Source organism: Streptopelia decaocto, assembly GCF_964273445.1.
Source record: "Streptopelia decaocto genome assembly, chromosome: 6".
Classification (NCBI taxonomy): Eukaryota; Metazoa; Chordata; class Aves; order Columbiformes; family Columbidae; genus Streptopelia; species Streptopelia decaocto.
Genome location: NC_138660.1, coordinates 24,792,143 through 24,800,327, shown reverse-complemented (window position 1 = coordinate 24,800,327; position 8,185 = coordinate 24,792,143).

Here is an 8,185-nt window from a genome sequence, read left to right as displayed (position 1 = left end):
GTATCACACATGAGCTGGGTTCAGCAGTTGCGATCCATGGTGTTCTAGGACCAAGCCTCAATCCACAGCATCAACATGCACTATTACATTCCCTGATGGAGATAAATAAGTAAATTTGGATTCCATCTATGAACAACAGCAATCTTAGTAGGGCAGATAATATAAACTCTTTAGAACTGCAAGTAAATCTTACTCTTGAAAATTATGGTGTTAATTAAATAATCAAATATGGAATAGTAAGAGTAGCAAGACTGACTAGGTCATACCCTTTTGAGCAGAGGAAGCCCATAGTGTTTTTTTTTCAGTATTGCTGGCTGAGTTTGACTTTTCTTCTAGTCAGACCCTTGAGCTGAATGTCCATGTTTCTAAGAGCGAAGTCCAAGAAGCAGATACAAATTTTCCTGCTTCTGTTGATGGTTTCTTCTCATCTATCAGCAGCACAACTCTGGAATATGAGTTCTCACATACTGAAACAGATTTGGTTAGGTCCTAAGCTGTTTGCAATCACTAGGACAAATGGAGTGGTGAGACTAAATATTAGGGGCTTGAATACACCAATAGTCTTTGCAGTCTCCTCCTCCTGCCCTTGGGGGTCTGTGCATCGGGCCGGCTCTGATGCAGTGCAGCTGTGTGACCTTGCATCAGGCTGCTGGGAAACAGCCAAGCTGGGAGAGGTTCCACCTGTACCCTCTCTGCTTTGTCTTGGGAGCTGCCTTTTCTGAACTACACTGTGCCTGGCCTGTTGGTTTCCTGCCTCAACCCTGGACCTGCCTCATTGCTGTGGACATCTGGCCATCCCTGGGCTCACCCTGGCTGCTGCTGCTGGACCTGCTCTGCTCTTCTTGTTCAGGTACTGTGGGGCTGTTTTTCTCATCAGTGATAAATGCTGTTCCTGACTCACCTTCCCCTGTGCAGTAGCCGCTTTTCTGGCCCCAATACTAAAAGCCTCGTGGCATAAGTGTTCTTATTGCTCATCTACCTCTCCAGGCTATGGTGTGTTTTGAAACACTCAATGAACTATTAAAATTTCATATGCTAGTGGAAGTACCTTCGGTAGCCATCCCCTCTCCTCTGCTGGGAGAGTGGCAGAAAGAAGGGCTTAATGTTATTCCTTTCACGTTGCCACTGCTGTGGATTTATTTCTGCTTCTGTGCTGTGTATTTCACCTGCCTGAACGCATGTGCTTTGGGAGACCATTTTAAGAGAGCTGGCTAGGAAGCAAAGACTCTACTTCAAATTGGTGAAGAAGAGCTGGTATTTCCAGAGATCTAGAAGGGGGAGGGGAGAGTACAAAAAAGGACAGATGGGACATTTATTTAGAAAACTTACTGTGACTAGTACTTTTTTTTAAAAAAGGCAAAAAGTTTTTAATGTGTTTTCCTTGTGCCTGAAAATTAGTTCAACACTTCAAACCTGGTGCTGTTTCAACATACCAAATTATTGTAAGTTAACTCTGCAATTGTAGACCTATTCCTGCCCTTCAGTAGAGTTGTTTATTTGTCTGACCAACCCTTGTGATTGTGGTCATGGATCAATTCAGTCACTTACAGTCTAAGCTTGTGTGCTAATCTTTGATTTACGTTCCTGTATCTTTTCAGTGGAAAATGGATCTGAATAACGATAGAATTGGGTTCTTGGGTTCTTCATTTTCCAGTTCTTATCAATGTTCTGCCCATGGCTGTGTTTGCAAAGAACTAGACATTTAATTTAGATTAGATTAGAACACAGCCAATGAAATCTGCTAGACACAAATATCTGCACTAATGTCCTAAGTCCTTGAGTGATATAATAGTTTTAAGTTTTTTATTCTTTACTACAGTGACTGAACAGAGTAACAATTGAGATCTCAACTTTAGATCAATGGAGGGTTCTTTGTAAATGTATTATATAGAACATGAGGTAATGAAGGAGCTCCCTGTGTCAAGGGATCCTTCTGTTGTGGATGTGGTGCATTCTAAAGTGTGTAAGTCTTACAGTGCTGCATCTTTAAGGGAAAGTTGGCAACTGAGGAGAAAAATATTGGTCACTATGTATACTGCTTCTGAAAGCTTGGACATGAAAAAGCTGGGTTTTTTATTGTTTTGTTATGGAGTTGGTTTGGTGGTGTGGTTTTTTTGTTTGCTTTGGTTTGGGTATTTTTCTTTTGTTTTTTTCCTCGACACATAGAAGACAAATGCTAATGGCAAACTTGCTTCCAATTACTTGCATGTTTGACTTGATGTATGCTCCCTTCAAAGTCATTGCATTTTGAATACCTTGAAAAAGAGAGGCAGGATATGACTGGAGTGATTGTAACAGTTCTAGCATAGTCAGGGGTGCTTGTGTTTTCTGGGCTGATGTTATTAATGAATAAACAAAACAAATCAAACACTAATAGATACGAAATCCCAGTGACTACAGAAGAAAGGAACAACAACAAACCTCCCTGCAGCTTCTAAGAGAGACAAAGACTGATTTTTGCCAATAAGCAATCAGAAGGAACTGAAGATCGTTAGCATTATTCTGCAAAGCCTGTGGGCCTTTCTGTTAAGTGATCCATGGCTACCTGCTCAGCCTTGTTACCATCCCAACGAGACACAGCTGCAGGGACCTCTCCTGCAATACAGGCAGCACTAATTAACTTGTCTGTGCCTTTATTATTTTTAATTCTCCCTGCATTTTGTCTCATAGGATTGTCCTTTTAGTTTTGTAACCTCCAAATGTCTGGGGTGTGGGGGTCCAACTGTGACATGGCTTTACAAAACTGGTAAAACAGCATACTGGCACCTCCCAGTCCACTGGTTTTGCTTCATTTTATATTAATGAATGAACTGTAGACTTTCCCATTATAACATTTTTTCCCCCTCTGTGTTCGAAAGTATTTTCATATGTTATTACAAAGTGGACATGTTTTCTAAATGCCATGTCTAGGGACATCCTGTTTTTACAGTTTATAGGAGTGGCTGCAATGTCCCTTTCATTCGAGTACGCATTCACATATGAAGAAGCCAATTACTGCTTTTTTTATTCGGGTTTAATTTTGCAAGTAGCCTTTTTGCGGGGAGGTTGGGGTGGGGTGGGTAAAAAGGCATCTACATTATCAAGCTTGTGACCTGGAGTAGTGCAGTACAATATGTATCTTTACTGGTGCAGAGGAATTCCCAGTTCTAAGCCAGAAAGCTTCTGATCCTGTTGTTGAACATTGAAATACACAATGCTGTGAAAACAGTTTTATAACAGTGTTTGTTAGGCCCACCAGTTCTTTGTGACTGTGTGGGGTGGGCTGGTTGTTGGTAGGTTGTGGTTTTGTTTGTTTTAACTATCTGCTGCTTGTCAGAAACACCCAGCAAATAAACAAGCTATTTCTGGTTTGGATTCACAAGAACTTGAGAATGAATATTCCCCAACAATTTTAAGGTCCCTGGGATCTCAATATAAAAACCATCCACTAAGTCACTATTGTTATAGGTTTTGCTTATTGTTCTCTACAAGCCAGTCGCCCACAATTCACTGACTTTGTTTGGGTGATATGTTTAAAGGGAATTTTCATAGGCTGAATTTGTAGGATATGTTCCCCAGCATTTATTATTCAGCACAGCTTTAGTTCTCCCAACACTTAACCAATTTGAAGCAGACTAGTGGGTGTAGCTGCAAGAGCTTTTCTCCAGCTGTGCAAGCATGCCTGGCCTAACAATTGTTCTATTTGAATCAGCATCAAGTATGCCATGCATTTTGCATATCATATTAGATCTTTGGTAATCATGTTCCTTCTGTTGTTATTCAATTGTGTAGGTATAAGCAGAAGCAATGGGGTTGATTTGTGCAACTCTTCTGTCAGATGAGATCAATCCTTTTTTTCCAGAACTGGACCTGACAGCTTTTACCAGATGCTAGATATGTTCTTTATATTTACACAAGTACCCTTTTCAGTTTTTTTCTTTGTAGTGGTATTTACATGAACTATGTGAGTAGACTTTATATTGTGGCTAATGTAAAGGAAAAAAAAAAAATCTGTTTACCTTTTCAAAAGTGTCACAAAACAGATTTCCAGCATGCAAGTTAGAAGCAGAAGGGTATTGATAGAGCTCACAGTAGTCTATCTCCTCACTGAAGCTTTTTTTTGTGGTGTTGCCAAACAAATAAATTAAAGGTCTTCCAGCATTGTGTGCCCCACCTCCCAGCTCACTGCACCCAGATATAGTACTATAAGTCCAAAATCAACTGTTGCTTGTTTAGACTAGGGGTACTTGTTGTTTTCTGTGTATGCCAGGAAAACCTCAGCTCCTCTGTCAATTTGGGTGTAATTCTGCTTTGCTTCTGTTGTAGCTCTTACATGAGCTAGCCAGCTCAGGCTGATGACTCTTCACAAATCACATAGCAAGAGCTCAAAATTCATTTGGACTGCTTATTAAATGGTAATGTTGGGGATTGTGTATGTGATTTTTCGTATGAGCTGGCCATTGAATTTTGCTTCCAGGAGCATAATTCCATTCCTCTTTGGTCATCTTCCCAACTGCCCACTGAGCTGTGAGGTTGAGAAGTACTACAGATGCCACTCTTCCAAAAAATAGATTGCTTTTAGCTTGGTAGTTTGTATTATTATTATTATTGGGATGTTTTGATCTTTCTCCTTGGGGTCTTAGTTGTAAGTGGGATAGAAAAACTGCTGGAAAACATTGGAACTGCTTCATCCAGGCAAAAAAGTGTGATGGTGACTTCTTAGATCCATACATCCTCTGTGCAGCTTTTCTTTGACCAAAGCATTTCTAGCTTTTTGTAATGAAAAAATCTTCTGCTTGATGAGATTGTTAATCCTCTTGCTGTTTTTTCTTGTTTGAAGCTGAAAGACTACAACTGTCTTCTTCAAGAGATACTTTGTAGTTACTCCCCTGACAAATACTTTATTTTCACTTTGAGGTCTTCTGACAGGCTTTTTTGAGAAACCAGTACAGACTGATTATTTCACTATATTAGACAGAATATGAAGTTTGGTTTTTGTTTTTGTTTTTTTTTTTTTTAAACAATGTAAACCAGTATTTGACAGTTAGTAAAAATGTGCAATTTGGAGAATATCTTGCTGAGACAATCTCATGTTGTACAGTGTGTCTGACATGATCACAGCAGTCACTTCTGGCTTTAGTATCTACAAATTCAGTTTGGGCTTTGTATCTTAGGTCTGCTTGTTTTTGTGAGTCCTCAGCTCATCTCTGCTAGGAGTTTTGAGTTGGTTCAGCACCTGGGCCTCCAGGAGTGCATGAGTTTTCTCAAAACAGGGCTTTCACTTCAGTTTGGTTTGGAACAGCACAAAGCAAGTGGAGATGATCTGAGACTAGCACTTAAATATTCCAGCTGATTCTGAGCCAAGCTGCTAGTGTGGAAATACTGGTTCAGTTCTGCACGTATTCCAGTTTAATTTGGGTTTAGTGAGAATGCTGCTGTACCTATTTTTTTGGGAACAAGAACCTACCTCTTATAACCCTGAGTTATCCCTCTGACTTAACAAATCTACCAACATTGGTGACCTGGGGCTTTTTCTTACAGGAACACAAACTGATGATGGAACTGCTTTTTATTGACTACTTCTGTTTACTAAAACATACACAAATTACTATTTGACTGAACATGGAAAAACTGAATATCAGGAGACTTGCTTGTGGTTTAAAGTCCTCTTGTAACTGGATTTGGCATCAAAATCCTTTCTCTTCTTTCACTGATTTGCATTTCTGGGGCTTCTTGAGCAACTGCCTGGAGAATTTTTGCTTTCTGTTGCATCTCTGAGACAATATCTAACTTAACAATTCTAACAATATAGGATGGTAAGAGCAGACAATTACAATTATGTAGGGAACAATAATAACACTGTAAGCATGTAGTGTTATTTTCCCTAGGATAGACTTCCAGCAATTTGCATCTGGGGGACCTCCAAAGACAGCAGTGACACTTTTGAATTTTTTAGTCTGAGATTTCTCCTCCACTGATTTATCCAGGTGCTTTCTAAATCCTTTTGGCACATAGGGAACCCAAACCATTATTTGATTCTACATATGTGTATCTCATTTTCTGGAGTGTGGCACAAAGTGAGATGGAAAAGACTAGAAATGCAGGCAGTATTAGAGATGTAGATTTACCATAGAGGTATTTTGTGGCATGATGTGTTTCCTGGTTTGTTCTTTTGCAATTGTTACTAATATACAGTTTGCTTTTTGACTACTGTTGTAAACTGAGCTGATGTTTTTGCAGAGATATTGTGAACTTGTTCCTTTTGGTAACAGACAGTCCAAGGGTCCAACATAATGCATTCTTGGGATTGTTTTTACTAAGTCACTTTCCAGATTTTTCACAGTTGTGCTGGCAAAATTGTTTCACTGCGAAAATTAATTTCCTAAAAACTGTTCATTCATGACTGGACCTTCCTTTTCATCCAAGGGTAATTCAGTTTCAAGACCTTCTAATAAGTGACATTCTCAGAGGCCTCTGGAAATCCTAGTAATTATGTGAACTGAATCTTGTTTGCGTATGTTTGAGTTCATTAAATAATGCCATTAGTTCTGCATGGCATGAATTTCTGCACAAAACCTGTGCCAGCTCCTCCCTAGTATGTCCCCTTTATCCACATGTTCGCTAATACTGGGTTTTGGTTGGGTCTGGGTTTTTGGTGTAGTGTGGTGTTTTGTTTTTTTATTTTCCTCCATAGTTTATATTGGATATACAGGTTTACAGTTTTATTAAATCCCTTAATGCCTGCCTTTAAAAATTGATTGGCACTGCCAAGAGCCACCTGCCATATGAGTTTTTAGCAAGAGACCTGATTTTTAAGCTAGTTCATCTCTGAATTATAACACTGAAAAGTCCTGGTGACTTGTTAGTGTTAATTATTTGTTCTATAACTTAATCTCCTACTCTTAAGGGTGAAACAAAACCTCCAATCTATTGTTTCATCAAATAACAATTTTTGGGCACAAAAATCTCCTCAAGTTGCTTTGCACTGAATTCAGATGTAAACCAAAATGTTGTGTGTTTGGTTTTTTTTTTTTTTTTTTTCTGCAATGGTTATATAGACTCTGAGTAATTCCTTTAATCTGTCTTATTTCCAAGTTTTCTGGCATGCTTTCTTTTCCTCGTGTATTTGAAAAATAATTTACTAGTTTTCATACCTCTAACAAGTTGTTCCTAAAAGTATTTTCTGGCATCTTCACTTTGTTTTTTACATGTAATCTGCATGAGTTTACAATCTGGTTTTCCCATGTACTTCTCTATTGGGCAGAACTTCAACTATTTGAAGAATGCCTTTTGGCTCCCAGTAAGCCCCACTGCCATGCTGTTGAGGTATGCCCACTTTCTCTTCCAGGATGGGGTCTTTTTGAAACCTCTCTGTTTCCCAAATGCAGGTATCTAACCTTTTTGCATGTGATCCATGTTCTGAATAGTCGTCACTTTAATTTCTAAAGTTGCAGAATTGCTCTTCACATTTATTTTTAATGAAGAAGTTATTGTGGCCAGCCTGAATGATACTTAACCAATCTGCAGCATACAAGTATTTCCCACTGAGGGACAGTGGAGGGTTTTGCTTCAGCCATCCCCTGCTGGCTGCCTCCTACATGGGCTATTTTGTGATCAGGGAGAACCGACGATTCCTGGGGTTTGAGCCTGACTGGGGAGTGTCAAGTGCCTATTTAGCTGCAGCAGAGGAGCAAGAAACATTACAGGCTGAAACAGTCTCAGTGCCTTCCTCATCTTGGTCTTCGCTGACAAGATCTCCCCTGGCCTTTGTGCTGGGTTTAGGGAGAGAGGCTACCAGCAGTGGAGGATTGTTGACTCAGAAGTTACTGAGAAAATGTAACACGTACAGTCTGGGGGGTCAGATGGGATGACCCAAGTGTGCTGAAGGAGCTGGCAGGTGTCCTAGCGAGGCCACTATCATCTTTGAAAGGTCATGGAGATCGGGGGAGATCCCTGATGGCCGGGAAAAGGCTGGTGCTCTACAAAAACAGTGGGGAGGATGATTTGGGAGACTGTAAGGCAGTCAGCTGCAATTTGGTCTCTGAGGAAAACCATGGAGCAAGTCTTCTTGGATGCCTTTTTTGAACATGTGAAGGAGAAGGCAATTTGGAATAGCCAGCACAGATTAACCAAGGGTAAATAAGGTGTGACCAACCTCAGTGCCTTCTAATGATGAAATGACTGGTTCTGTGGATTAGGGACAAGC